This window comes from Castor canadensis, chromosome 15, assembly GCF_047511655.1.
Source record: "Castor canadensis chromosome 15, mCasCan1.hap1v2, whole genome shotgun sequence".
Classification (NCBI taxonomy): Eukaryota; Metazoa; Chordata; class Mammalia; order Rodentia; family Castoridae; genus Castor; species Castor canadensis.
Window position 1 is genome coordinate 66,758,866 of NC_133400.1, and position 14,841 is coordinate 66,773,706.

Consider the following 14,841-nt stretch of genomic DNA (forward strand, 5'->3'; position numbering starts at 1 on the left):
CTTGTGAGTAGCTAGAATTACAGGCCTGAGCCACCGGTGCCCAGATGTTCAACATTTCTTTGACTGTGTCATCTTAGAAGAGTATAGGCCAGTTATTTTGCAAAGTATCTCTCAGTTTGGATTTTGATGTTTCCTCTTGATGAGATTCAGATTATGCATTTTGTCAGGACTACTGCAGAAGCCATGTATCATATTCAGAGGCACCTGTTTTATTTGTCCCTGCACTGGTGAAATTAACGTGGATTTTAATACAACATCACAGTAACAACCGTAGTCAACCATGATGTCTAAAAATGTGACCTTAAGCAAGTCTCTCTTAAAACCTACATGATCTTTCCTACTTTTTTTTTTTTTATATTATTGTTGTGCTGGGGGTACATTGGAACATTTACAAAAGTTCTTATAATCTATCAAATATATCATAGTTGAATTACTGTTTTTGTGAAACAAAGGAGTAGCAACTGATCTGCTTGTAGCTCAGGGACAAAATAATGTGAGAGATGGTCAGTAGTATTTACTGAGGTACTGACAGTGCAGAAGCATTCTAGCTGAAGCTGGAGGGAGTTACCAAGGAAAGTAAGAGAGAGAGAGCCCATGTCTGCTGTCAGGAGTGGTGGGATTTGGTGGAGGAAGACAAGACTGTGAACAAATAAGGTTGAGAAATTTAATTTTGGTAACTAAGTGCCAACAAGTAGTTTTTGTTTTTTTTCCCCTTTGGGTGGTGATGCTGGGGATGAACCTCACACATGCTAGGCAAGCATTGTACTATCAGACTATATCCCTGTTCTCCAATCTTTTTACTGCTCACATGTAAAGGTGTAGTGAGTCTTGAGAATTTTTGTGACTACTTGTTGAGCTCCCACAAAAGACAAGTTAAGGGCAAGACCTGACTGATTTGACCCATAGGATACAAGGATTCACTTTTAGATTACACAGAGAAGAATAAGGCAGAGATATCAGCTTCCTGGAATCCCTGTCCAGCATGTCAAGAAGGTGACCCTGCTGTTTACTTTTTGAGCCATGAGGACACCCTGATGTTGCGAGGCAAAGCTAGACGGCAGCTAAGTTGCCTAATGTTCTGGAGCTCTGCTTGGGACCATTATGAAAAGCACTCAGGTAGCACATCCTTCTCCAGAATCCAGGAGGTGGCCACGAGGAACTGTCTCTGACAGTCACTAGAGGGGGAGGTAAGGGGGATGGGATATGACTTCCTGGCAGCCTCTTGCCTCCTGTTTTCTGGAGGATCAAATGGTGTCCTCCAAGACAGGAAGCTAGCTGTCTTTGTGACTTAGTTAGGTAAGTGCAAGGTTGAGGCTACTGTGGCACAGCTGTTCCCTGCACTTCTGGATTTGTGCAGATACTCCTAGGGAACTGTCACTTACTTAGTCGTTCTGCTATCCATTGTCCTGTGCCATCTGCAGATCTGTTCTGTAAATCGCTGTTGTTGAATTGATTGTTCTTGGGGCCTTTTAAAAAAAAAAATCCACCCTACTCTTTATGTCCAGCCTAAACACATGGATGGCATTGGTTTGAGAATCCTAGGTCAGAGTCACTAGACTCCTGCAAACATTGCTGTGTTGTTTGTAGGTGATTGTGATTTTTGTTGTTTTTGTCTTAAAAACAAGTTTTGTGGTAAAATATGCAGAACATAAAATTTTGCCATTTTAAGTGTGCCTTTCAGTGATAATTAAGTTCATTCACATTGTGCAGCTATTGTGAAGCTCTGAAACTTGACAATATTTTCCCAGACTTCCATACTGAAATAAATCGTTATACATTGACTCCTCATTTCTCCATTCCCCCAGTCCCTGGCAACCACCACTCTGCTTTTTTGTCTCCGAATTTGACTTCTCTGCATAACTCATATAAGTAGACTCCTGATATTTGTCCTTTTGTGACTGGTTTACTTCACTTAGCATAATGTCTTCAAGATTCATCCATGTTGTAGCATTTGTAAGAATTTCCTTTTTTTTTTTTTTTGGTGGTGCTGGGATTTAAACTCAGGGTCTTGTGTTGGTTAGGCAGGCACTCTAACCACTTGACCCTGGTACCAGGCCTGAGTTTTCTCCATTTTTAAGAGCAAAAAATATTTCCTTGTTTGTATAGATCACATTTTATTTATCTATTCATCTGTTGATGGACATTTAGGTTGCTTCCACCATTTGGCTGTTGTGTACATGCTGCTGTGACTAGGGGTGCACAGATGTCTGTTTGAGTCCCTGCTTTTGATTCTTTTGGGTGTGTATCCAGAAGTGGAATTGTTGGAAGGACTGTTGTATTTTGAAATCTTAATTTTTTTTTTTGGTGGGACTAGGACTTGAACTTAGGGCTTTGTGCTTGCAAAGCCTGTGCTCGACCACTTGCCCATTTTGCTCTAGTTATTTTGGAGATATCTGGGGGTCTTGTGAATTGTTTACATGGGTTGGCCTTGAACTGTGATCCTCCAATCTCAGCCTCCCAACTAGCTAAGATTATAAGTGTGAGCCACTGGCACTTGGCTTGAAATCTTAAGTTTTGGTAAATCTGTGTTGTCACTTAATATTAAATGTGATGTGATAAAATTGATCAAGAAGCTGGACTACTATATTCTGTATCTTATGAAAAGCCAAAGACAGGAAATTTAAAATTAAATTTCATTTCTTGAAGACAATATTTACTGTTTCCCATCTTGATTATGGAACCAATATATTCATTGTGGAAGAAAGTACATAGGAAGAAAACCCCACCTGTACTCCTACCATGTAGAACAATGTTTGTTTTTGATATTTTAAACTAGCACTTTTATGTTAATATTAATTAATATAAATTAATATTATTTTAATACAAAGATATTTATAAACACCCCAAAGGAATATTTATATATGATTATATACAATGTATAGCTTAAAAAAACTAGATCTGCCAGGTGCCAGTGACTCACGCCTGTAGTCCTAGCTACTTGGGAGGTAGATATCAGGAGAAAAATTTGAAGCCAGCCTGGGCAAACAGTTTGTGAGACTCTAACTCGAAAGTACCCAACACAAAAAAGGGGTAACAGAGTGGTTCAAATGGTAGAGCACCTGCCTAGCAAGAGTTCAAACCCCAGAACCACCAAAAGTAAAAAAACAAAAAACTAGGTCTGTGGGTCAGAAAATAAGCTTATGTGGTGGGAATTTATCCATTGATTTATTGGGACCATATTATAAATTTGAATTTATAATTTTCTTTTTCTCTTATAAAGGAATACCTGTATGTAATCCTCTAAAACATGATTCTTGATTACTATTGGTAACATTTATAAGGAACATCAATTCCATAACTTACGTAGTCATGATAATTCTATTATAATTCATTGAGTCCTTAGATTTAGCTAGGTGTTTTTTAAACTCATAAATAATATTTTATTTTCATTTCTTTGAGGGTATGTCCTTAGGATTCATCCCTAAAAGTTTATTTTTTGTTTTTTTTTAATACAGGGTCTCACTATGTAGCCCAGGCTGGCCTCAGCCACCCGAGTGCTGTGATTGCAGGCCTGTACCACTATGCCTGGCTCAGACACTATGTTGTAATGGTGAGGATAAGAAGTGTACAACAGTATCATTAAGGAGCATGTGATAGTTGCTGTGTTAGTTGCAAAATAAGTGCTAAAATCAAATCAGAAAAGAGAAAGTGCAATTAGGTGTCAAAAGATGGAAGAGGTGACTTTTAACTTGGGTGATCTGATAGAGTTTCGTGCAAGTGGTAGAACAACATAGAGAACATTTGTGGCAGGGGAACACTGTAGGAAAGGCTAGATATGGAAAGGTACATGGTTTATTCTGATTGGGGACTGGAGTAAGTTTACTCAAGATAAGGAAACTAGTTCAGACAAAGCTTGGGCCTCTTGTGCACTAGGTCAACGTGGCTGGTGGAGGTCCCTGAGTGCCAGTTGAGGAGTTGAGAAGTTTTGGCAGTAGGCTCAGCTGATCAAAGGCCCCAGGAAGATCATTATATTGGAGATTAGGGAACTAGAGGGGAGTGGGCAAAGGTGAGAGCCAATGTACTCAGTTGTACTGGTTCCATGAGAGTCTGAATGCTGGGTGGTTGGGTGGGAGAAGTTACAAAAGCAACCATGTTGCTGCCACCCTGTAGACACCAAATATCCCAAGACTCTGTCAGTCAGGGCAAGGCTTTTAAAGAACTTGCTATTTCCTCCCTGCCTGCCTCTGAGTAGGTATGAAATCATTAGTCAAAGAGAGAGGAAGCAGTAGTGTAGTTTTGTGTTTAAAGCTGGAGGGAAAGGGAGGACTGATTCAGCAATAAAGCTGGAGGGAAAGGGAGGACTGACTCAGTATCGACCCAAGGTTTGGAGACCTGTGACTATGTGATTGCTGTTTTAATGGATGGAAATGGGAGAAATGAAGAGGAAGGATTGGCTTTTTTAGGGGTGGGGAAGAGGGTAAAAATTTTAGATTTGGAGAGGTTTGTGAAATAATGTCTCAATGTTAAGAGATAATTAGTGCTTCTAAAATTCATTTTAATATGTTCTTGATAAGAATGTAATTTTCTTTTCTAATTCCAGTAATACAAAAAGATCTAAGTGTTCTGATCCTTAAATTAGTGTCAAAGAGATGATGGAAGGCTCCAGATTTGTAGCCAGTGTACTTGATGAGAATGTGTCTACAGCAGCTCTCTCTTCTCTGGGATCCTTAGATTCTTGGCTGGTTCTAGTCTTTCACCCTTTAATCCATAATCCTTTATCTGTCTGAACAAGAGAAGAAGCAAGCAGGAGTGAAACTCAAGTACTAGAATTTAGCCGAAGGTCCTTTTTAATTATTCCCATTTTTAAGTTTTCAAGCCAGTATTGGTCTCTATCAACACAATAACAGAAAATTTACTGAATTTTCATGTCATTTGTCCCATATGACATTAGATGTATCAAAGGGTTGCTTTCTGACAAGATACATTTTAAAATTAGTTAAAAATAATATTACACATTTAATTTAAAAGCATCATTATGGTAGGGGACAGATATACTATTAGGATAGCCTTTGAGTTCAGACAACACTGAAAACTAATGAGGTGATACACTTGTAAAGAGTTTTGAATTCTTCTGTGAAAGTCAGCTTTAATAGGAACATTACCTACATTGGTATGCTTGTTACACATTTCACAAAAGTGAAATGTGTTTTTTATACTTTATTTTTTTCCAGCCACTGTTTTAGTGTTTTCTCAGAAATTTGAGTTCTTTATAGGTTAGTCTCATAAGTTAAAATTATTGTAATTAAGAAAACCCCTTCTTTTAAAATTGAGATTCTTACCAAAGCAAAGATGGTCTGGAATGGTTTTAAGTGAGAATTGAGCCCTTGTTGAAATGTGGAGATTTTCTGTTATCCTAGTGCTGGTGATAAATTCAATACTACCATGTATGTGTTTTGAAGCTAGCCAGTTAGGATATGTTTAATTATCAGTAGACTTAAACAAATGTATTTTGCATTGTTGTTGAACTTTGGACATTAGGACTTTGGAAGGTGGAAAATTCCAAATGTAAGTGAGAGACTTCTGTTACTGGGCTTTATAAGAAGTAATCAGTCCTATCTCAAAGTACCTGGTAATGCTTATTGAGCTGGTGAGGTTTATGAGGTGTAAATTAGATTGGTTATCTCCCCTGCCTCCAGGGACATTTGAGATAGAAAGCAAGAGTAACATAAATTAGATACTCAGCCGGAGAAGGATATTTGTTGAACTTGTCCTCTGAATTTGTGTTGAACTTGTCCTCCGACTGTGGACTTGCTTTTCATGCTTTAAAAAGTGGTGGTTGCCTTTTTCTTTAAAAAAACAAAAACAACAAAAAAAACCCCTGAAGTCTTAATGTCTTATAGTCAAACAAAACTTAGATTCATTTGTTTTATGTTCTGTTTTCCAAACTCAAAATGAGGAATGAAAGAGTCCAAGTTTCTCTGCAGTTGCTCTGCCCTGGCTTTGTTCTAGCTTAGTGTGGACACTAACCAGAAACTTGGGCTGCACTTTTGTTGTATATTCATTCACCCCAACATTATTGTCTATGCATTTGCTTTCTACTTTTTGTTCCTGGGCAGAAGTTGCTGTGAAGATGGAAATGGTTTCTTTGGTGGTCTTCCTAGAATGCCAATGAAAGTGTGAAAGAGGGGATTGGATGCAGATGTTTGGAGGGCAACTGAGTTACGCATTTTTCTAATATAAAATTGCTATTAAAAAGTGCTTAATTTGACTTGTGAAAACAATGTTGCCTTGTCAGTTTCTTCCTTTTGGGGTACATTTTGTGAGAGATACTTTGGGTATCATTTTAAAACTTTTTTTTTTTTTAATGTTTCCATGGCAATAATTACCCCCTTGCTGAGGGTTGAGCCCAGGGTTTTGCACATCCCTAGCTCTGTCTCGTCTCTATTTATTTATTTATTACTTACGTTTATTGTGGTGGGTGGGGGTACATTGTGGTATTTACAAAAGTTCTTACAATATGTCATACTTGAATCCACCCCCTCCTCCATTCTCCTTTATTGTCTCATCATTTCTAATGACTGTGTAGTATACCATCATTCACTTACCTAATCTATTTTTCCATTTTCACGGTTTTTATATTAGATCACATTCTGAGAAGACTGATCATGTACATACATTTTGGGGCTATGTCTTTGCTTTCTTGGCTAGGAAACTCACAAGATTAGAATTGCTAAGTCAAGGGGCAGGTATATGTTTAGGGTTTTTGTTGTTGGTTTGTTTAATGCATAATGCCAGTCTTCCCCTTCCTTTCTGCCCCCTGGGTTGTACCAGTTCACACTCTAAATTGGCCTTTGCGGAGCAGAGGCAGCTCTTCAGGCAGTGTTTGCATACTCACAAATCTTTTGTGTGTCCATTTCTGCTGTGCTCAAGTCAAAGTTAAGTGACCCTGAATGTAGTCTATTTGATTTGACTTTCTTGGGTTAATGTGGGCTGGGGTCTACTGATGTTGAGGCTCATGTGGCAGGTCTTTGGGAGTTCTCCCCACAGTCTCTCTGCCAGAGGTCTGCATCTTGCTGCTGTCCTGTTGCTCAATAGAGAAACCCGGTTCCTGGGACTGCAAGTCCAGAGCCCGTACTGTTCTTCAGCTGTGAACAGGGCTCCAGTGTTCAGCCTCTGGTCTCACATTCAGGGCTGCGTGTTTTACCAGGCTGGGCTCATTTGCTGGATTGGCCTTTTGGCACTGAAAATAAACACTTATTTTAAATTTGGGACAGAAGGAATCCTGTTTTTTTTTTTTTTTTTTTACACTTTTATTAGAATTTCGACTTATTTTTTCTATGAAGAAATTATAAATGTTTGAGGGGACGGATGTTTAACGTGATTTAAACGTTAGTATATATATGTATTGAAGCATTACATGTTAGCCTATCGATATGTACAATTTTTATGTAACCATTTAAAAAAAATTTAAAAAGGAGTGCTGTCTTATTTTAATTTTGAGAAAGATCTTAAAAAGACAGTGGCCTGCGTGCTTTAAAAAGTCATTTTAAAGTGATGGGAATGGGCCTGTACTAAAACTTTAATTTGGGGGAGTTACATGGCTGGCTTCCTGGCAAAGAAACAGTCTAAGCTTGCACGTAGTTCTGTGAAGACAGATTCCTGTCCTTGAAGTTGGCATCAGCTTCAAGCCCAGCATGGTGCTGGGGGCTGCTCAACAGATAGAGTAAGTGGCGTGTATTAGGTGCTCAGTTACTGTTTCCTACATGAACTGAAGTTGAAACGTGTTTCAGAGAATGAGCAATCTGGCTGCTGTTAAGGTTTGTGTAGAGAGAGGTAAAAGGGAAGAGTGAAGTTGGCTGAAGCATGTGGAAGGCTAGGGAATTTGAGCTCTAGTCTCTAGTCAGTGAGGGAGGTTTTGCAGCAAGGCACTGATGTGATTAAGTTGGAGGGCTTTTTTTTTGTTTGTTTGTTTATTTATTTATTTTTTGTAGTACAAGGGATTTTACCCAGATCTTGAGTACTTTAGACAAGCATTCTTACCATTTGAGGTATCACACCCCCAAGCCAAGTTGGAGGTTTTTTTTGTTGTTGTTGCTGTTGTTTGAGACATTGTCTTCTATGTAGCCCAGGCTGGCCTAGAACTTGAGAGCTTTTTGCCTCAGCCTCCAAGTTGGAGATTTTAGTCATTTGTTGGGTTCTGGTAAGTAGGCTATATTGGAAGGGAAGGTTAAAGGCAAGGACATAACAATTCTTTTTTTTTTTTTTCCCCTAATTTCAGTAGTTTGCATCTGATTTCTTTACATTATTCTACATGATGGCAAAGGAAACCTCCAAACCAGTTAGTTCTAATTAGTTGTCATGAATCTATATAGTGAAAGAATACATCAAAGACGTAAGATGAAATGTTACCATAGCCATCAATATTAGTAACTATAAGCTTTCTCTAAAGAAATATAGAGCAGTTGATATTCTATAAAATATCTTCAAGCAACTTTGAGACTTCCATATGCTAGTCCTATGCTTAATTAAATAAGGTTGGTGGCAGTATTTTAAATATTGAGGACACCAGAATTCTGTCCTAAGATGGACTACTTCCCACTGCCATCGGCTGTCTTTATTCTTAAAGTTGCCACAGAACGCCAGGAAGATTTAGGGGCCCAGGGAAAGCTGGGGTCTAACATTCAATCTACCTGCAGTTTAGAGTCCTTGCTCCACTTGATGCCAGTTGTGAGTTAACTTCCTTCAGTGTACAATGGGGATAAGAAATAGCTACCACATGAGATTGCTTTGGGATCAAATGAAATAGTAAGATACAAAGCAAATACCTTGTGCTTGTTACAGAGTAAATCCTCAGTAAATATTGGTTAGTAACATCATTAGTATTATTTGTCTCTGCAGAAGTCCCATATTAAAGAACATCTTCCTTGTTTGTCTTCAGTGGTGCCACCTGGGGGTGGACATGCTTGTTTGGGTGCACAAACAAGTCAGTGTCAGTGTGCCCCTTTCCTTGGAGAGCCTCACAGGTCTGCAGTTTGAAAGCAATTTTCCTAAACCAGAGAAAGGCATGGCTGAATTACCAGATGTAAAAGATTTCATTTAGCTAAGCCTACTACACTCAAGGGCCTTCTGATTTTACACATTCTCCTGAGTAACAAGATAGAATAATGTCACATATTGCCCCTCTCCTGTACCCTTTAAAAACTTGGGAGTGTAGATGCTGACCTGAGGACCTTGCTAATACTTAGAAAGAATGCTGTTAGAAAGAAACTGGTGAAGACCATTGGAGGAATTATTTAGGCGCTCCTGTTAGGGAGACTTGAAGTACTAAGCAAGGCTAGAAACTGGGATTGATTACAGGTGAGGCTGTGGCGTCTTGCTGGAGGTCATTATACTAAAGATGAAACCTGCTTATCCCGGGAGTCCTCTGTGTAGTGGAAAAACACCTAGCAGAAATTTAGAGACTGTTCTTAGTATTAGACTGTGTGACCTTGGGTGAGTTGTACACATTTTCTGGGCTTTACGTTCCATCCTCATCTCTGGCATTTATTTATTGACTCTGTTTCAGTGTTTCTCGTTTGCAGAGTGTCACTAAAATGGAATAATTACAGTTTTTTTTTTCCTAATTTTGAGGCTTTTCAATTGAATGGATAAGCTTTTCTCAGTTTTTCTTACATAAAACTATCTTAAACTTTTCTGCTACTCTTGTCTTTTTAACATACCAAGTGTTCATTGAGTATGTGCTCTTTTTACTTTCGCTGACATGGTAGGTGAAATTTTACATTCTTTTCAGATGTCATACGTGTGCACATCTCTGCTAGCAAAACCTATCCCTGTTTGTGGTGGACAGTCCACATCCTGCATCCCCATTTCATGGTATTTTAAGTGTCCCCTAGTGGCACTGCAATTCAAAGGATCTAAGTGACCCTTGGATTGCTCCACTGCAGGCCTGCTAAAGTCAGGCAGGGTAGGCCCACTGTGCCCGGGCAGTGTGGCATAGAAGTGCCATACTATTTCTTTTGGGTGATTAAAATAGAAGGTTTTTGATATAGTCAAAATCATAAGGCATAGATCCCTCGGGGGCCTCAGGACATCTTCCTTGGCTCTCCTTAACCAAGGCTCAGAGTTATTCAACATCAGGAGCTAGCAGGAGGCTTAGCAGGGCTGAGTGAGCAGGGCTCCAGGCTGGCATGCTTTCACTGCTGCTTACCACCACTGATCTTGAGATGTCATTCAGGTTTTTCCATTTTTCTTGTGTACAGAGGGGAGCAGCAGTAACCCACCTGTTACTTATGAGGAACTTTCTGCAAATATATGACATCATGGAATCTACCTGGCTTGCTCTGGAAGTAGTTCAGTGACAACATGTAAAAATCAGTCTGGACTAACAAATATTCAGGTAGTAACATTCTTTCACAATTCTGTGAACAAGATTAGCTAGTAACTGCCAGTATTGATTACCACATTGCGTGTTGTGGAACAGAAGTATAGAGCAAGAACAATGGATGTGTTTCATCTCTTAGGAAGCATTCTAGAACTACTAAGGGTATGAATGTTTAGTTTCAGTGGTAGATTTATTGTTAGCATATTTTCAGAAGCCAAGGATAAAGGCCCATTTTAGGGAGGCTGTGATCTCACAAGGGGAACTGTGGACAAGTTTTAATGAGAACTATTTCTGTAATCCCTGAAAACTTGGATTTTTGCTTTTTAAAAACACAGGATTCCAAAATTTCAACTTTTTAGGGAAAGAATTGTGAAAATATAAATTAAGAAAATAAGTTCTTGGTTTAATAAACCTTTTGTGAAAACTACTGAGTTGGGGCTTTCCCATGGTAAGTTTATCTTGCCTGAGATTTTCATTAATTTGCTGAACCAGCCACTTAAGTGAGCTGAAGATACATGAAAATTTGCAGTGGGAATGTGTTTCTGAATTAAGTACACTAAAGTGTAATTGTTTTTCTACTTCTCGCAGAAAGCAGAAATACATTTAAAATGTATTTTAAATACATTTAAATGTACGTATACATTTTAAATGTATGTGAGGCCAATACATTGGACTTTATAAACACTGATTTCTAATCAGTATTTTTAGGACCTCATAAATGTTGATTTCTAATCAAAATTTTTATTAGATTAATGATGACTAAATCAAATACGTTAATTAAGTACATTTGAATTTAGACCTTGTGTAACTAAATTTTACAGGCAACTTCTGACCTATACACATCTGCATCAGAATTTCTTGGGTGAGTGGGCATTCTGACTTCTGAATCAGAATTTGCAGGGATAGGACTGGAGAACTTGCAGTTTTAATAATTGCCTAGATGATTTGCCTTGAAGTTTGAGAATCATTGACTGCCTTAGTTCATAGAGACTTTACAACAAATCGCATTTCGCTAATGAGGGCATATGCTCAAAGAAGGTAAGTAAATTCTATGACATCCATTGTGTATCCTCACCTATAGTCATCTATATTTGCTGTGTGCCTGCAGACAAGTTACGTATGAAGTCTAAATTGAAAGTTATCATTGTAAACAGTTATGTTTTGGATAAGAGTGTCCCTCAAAGGGACTTATGCATTGAAGGTTTGGTACCTGATGCAAGCAGTGTTCAGAGGTCGGGCTTTTGGGAAGTGACTAAATCATGAGGGCGTTGCTGTCATTAGTGGACTAGTCCATCAGCAGATTCACAATTTGAATAGACTTGTTGGGAGATGGTGGAACTGTGGAAGGTGGGTCTTGGTTGGAGGGAGTGGGTCACTGGGGCATGTTTTTGAAGGATGTCTTGCCCTGCCCTCTTTCTTTTTCTCTCTCTCTCTCTCTGCTTCCTGTCCACCATGAGATGAGTTGCTTTCTCTATCATACGCTTTCTGCCCTGATGTCCAGCCTCACCATGCCCAGAAACAACAAAGCCAGCCAACTATGGACTGAAACCTTGAGCCAATATAAATCTTTCCTCCTTGTAAGTTGATTTTTCTCAGGTATTTGTCACAGTGATGAAAAGTCTGACTATTACAACAACTTAGCTAATTGTGAAACCTGGGTGATAATGATAAGTAATCTTTTCTGGCTCTATTTTAACTTCTGTGCAGTTATTTCAGAGACTTGGCCAGGTGATATGAAGTGCCTTCTTATACTTTATATATAACAGTGTCCTATGATACTTTTCTGTGGGTAGAAATTCTTAAACGTTCATTATTGATTGTGTGTTAGGTTGCTTGTTTTACTTGCTGTCCTGTGAGGTTTTTAAAAAGGGTTGGGTTTCCTCCCCTGTCACACCACTGTATCTCTTCAAAGCAGCGACTCTTTGTGGATCATGTCAGTAATGTTCAGTGCTGAGACAGCGAGGAATGCGATATCTGTGCGATGAATGACTGATGATATTGTGTCAGCTAAAGGCTGCTAATACCAGTCTCTCTCTGAAACCAGCTCCTGTGCATCCTTGGCTTGTAAAGGCAATGAAATACGGTCCTATCTATGCCTTAGGCCATTTCTCTCACTGCTGTCCTTCAAAGACTGCAGACTCATTCAGCTAGCCAGCCTTGGCCTACTCTGGCTCCTATTTTTTCTGGGAATTAACCTTTCCTTTTCCCCCTGCCTCCTACATATGCCATTATGTGTTTGTCAATGTTAGACTAAAAGAGGTGCAGAATGGATAGGTGGGGAGACAAATAATTCAGTGGTAGCACTGGGTCTATTGTGGAGAAGTGGTCCTGTGAAGGGGGTCCCCAGCAAGAGAGCTGGAGCCCCTAGCTGCTTACAGACTGGGGATAGATAAAAGGTTGGTAGAGAAGTCCCAGGAAGGTTATTAGGCAGGAAAATTCTCAATGCTCTAGATTCCAAGGAAGGGCGGGTAATTTCTTCTAGGCCAGGTGGGTAGTTTCTAGTAAATGGCTAAAGGCGGTATCTATTTTTCTTCAGGCCTGGGTAGAGAGTTTCCAGTAAGTCACCTTCAAGGGGGAGAGGGTCCACTTCTAACATGGCTTCCTTTTGTTCGCCTTAACAGTTAATTGTATGTCTCTTGTCATAGAGAATTGAAACACTGCTTACAATTATGGTTATTTTTATTCATGCTTTTATTTCTTTTGCTAGGTAGTAAAGAAAGAGGAGTTTTAAATCCAGGAAGAATTTAAGATGTTTTGAGAAAGCTTACAAAAAGTTTCAGAAGACAGCTAGCTGCTGGCATACTTGAGGTGTAATTCTGGCCCAGCTTCTTTCTCACTGGGTGTGGTTTTAGATGGTCACACCCTGTCACTTTATCCCCTAATTTACAAAGTAGGGATAATGAAACTACCACCTAGAGCTGTTGGCAGATTAATGGGACGAGGCATGCAGAGCATGTGGCCTAGACTTGGGGCACAGTAAGTGCACTGGAGCTCTCAGAACAGTTGTCATTTGTGGAGTCCTTGCTTCCTAGCATGTTGAGTGGTAGAAGGGAATGGATTGGGTGTCTCTTCCTCCCCGCATATCCTGAGGGTGGGGTGGTGTGTATTCTACTTTGAATTTCAGGTCTGCTTGTATAGGGAAGCGGAACCAAATGCCTCTTTATGACTATGAATTTGTTTTCTATAATGTCCTATGAAAATAATTTTTTAAAAAACATGGTGATTGTATAGGACATGTAGTTGATAGTGTCATTTTGTAAAGTTTTATAAAAATTGGCAATGAATTGGAAACAGTAAATAATTATATGTTTATAACATTTTATAGTAAAAGGTAACAGCTTATTAAATTAGTTTCCCCAGTTAAAGTCCTTTTGGGTTGTTTTTGCCCACAGAATTCTGGACATACAGAGTTGCTTTTTTTTTTTTGGAAGTACTAGACAGCCTCGTCTGGTCCTTCTGAGCATGACTTCTGTGTAGCTAGGATGACAGATGTGGGCCACCGTGCTTAGCTTGGTGGTTGAGATATGTGAGATGGGAGTCTCACTAACTTTATGCCCATACTGGCCTTGAACCATGATTCTCCTACCTCTACCTCCTGATACAGATGTGAACCACCTTGCTTGGCTCTGAATGACTTATTTTTGATTCTTCCCTTTTTAGAACAAATGGTGGGACCTAGATGTTTTAGTAAGTTGTTTATGTGGAGTATATATACTATGTAGCCTATGAAACTAGAGGTGAAGTATGACCATGAGGTTGTTTGTTTTCTCATTAATTTTTAATGCACTTGACATTGTTCCTGGGTGGCTCACCCTTCGAATTTCTCAGTCAGAACACAGATGTCTCCTAACAGAAGCTTGCTCTGTGAGAATGTGATAGACCAATATGAATGTTTTAACAGAGTGCCCTATTGCTCATCGTGGTCAGTCACAAGGATTATATTTCTCATCTATCTTTTGTGACAAATGAGTACATATTAATTTTTTTATTGCAGTAAAATAATGTCTGCATTATGTGTCATGTAATGACAAATGGCACTTTGAACCAAGAAATGGTGCTGAGATGTTTTGTAATTGCAGGCAGTACTATATCCTAATTGAGCCAGTTGGAAGTATTTGTTTCTTGTTCTGTCAGGTATGCATTCTAGATTATTTAATACAGCATACTAGAGGACCTAAGACACAGATCTCTGAAAAAAACAGGTAAATATGCCAGAGATAGAGCTGGACAAAAGTGAAGTCACAGCCCATGGGGGAGGGATTTTGGATTGCTAAAACAAGAATGTAGAGTAGACAAAAGCATGTTGTCCACACTTGCTACTCAGAGGTACTGAGTAGTTTCTGTGCTTGTCATTGGACTAAAAAAAAAAAAAGGACCTTAAGAATAAGAGTTCAAACTGTTAAGAAGGGAGTGGAAATGCTCAAGAGGAAGAGTGTGTATAGGTCAGTGCCCCTGTCCTACGAAATGGGGACACTTCTTAGAAGTATAAATTCTAAAATAAAAAGATTAAATTGTATTAA

At 39.0% G+C, this 14,841-nt stretch overlaps 1 protein-coding gene and 1 long non-coding RNA gene across 8 annotated transcripts in view; one reads left to right on the forward strand and one right to left on the reverse strand.

Moving 5' to 3' along the window:
* LOC141417487 (junctional cadherin 5-associated protein-like) overlaps window positions 1-14,841 on the forward strand; it is a 208,259-nt gene that overhangs the window by 74,311 nt on the left and 119,107 nt on the right. The gene's annotated exons all lie outside the window — the stretch shown is intronic.
* Window positions 6,836-8,799, reverse strand: LOC141417493 (uncharacterized). Its single transcript, XR_012442070.1, has 2 exons — window positions 7,981-8,799; window positions 6,836-7,180 (listed from the first exon to the last, which is right to left on the reverse strand). It is a non-coding gene; the product is annotated as an uncharacterized lncRNA (long non-coding RNA).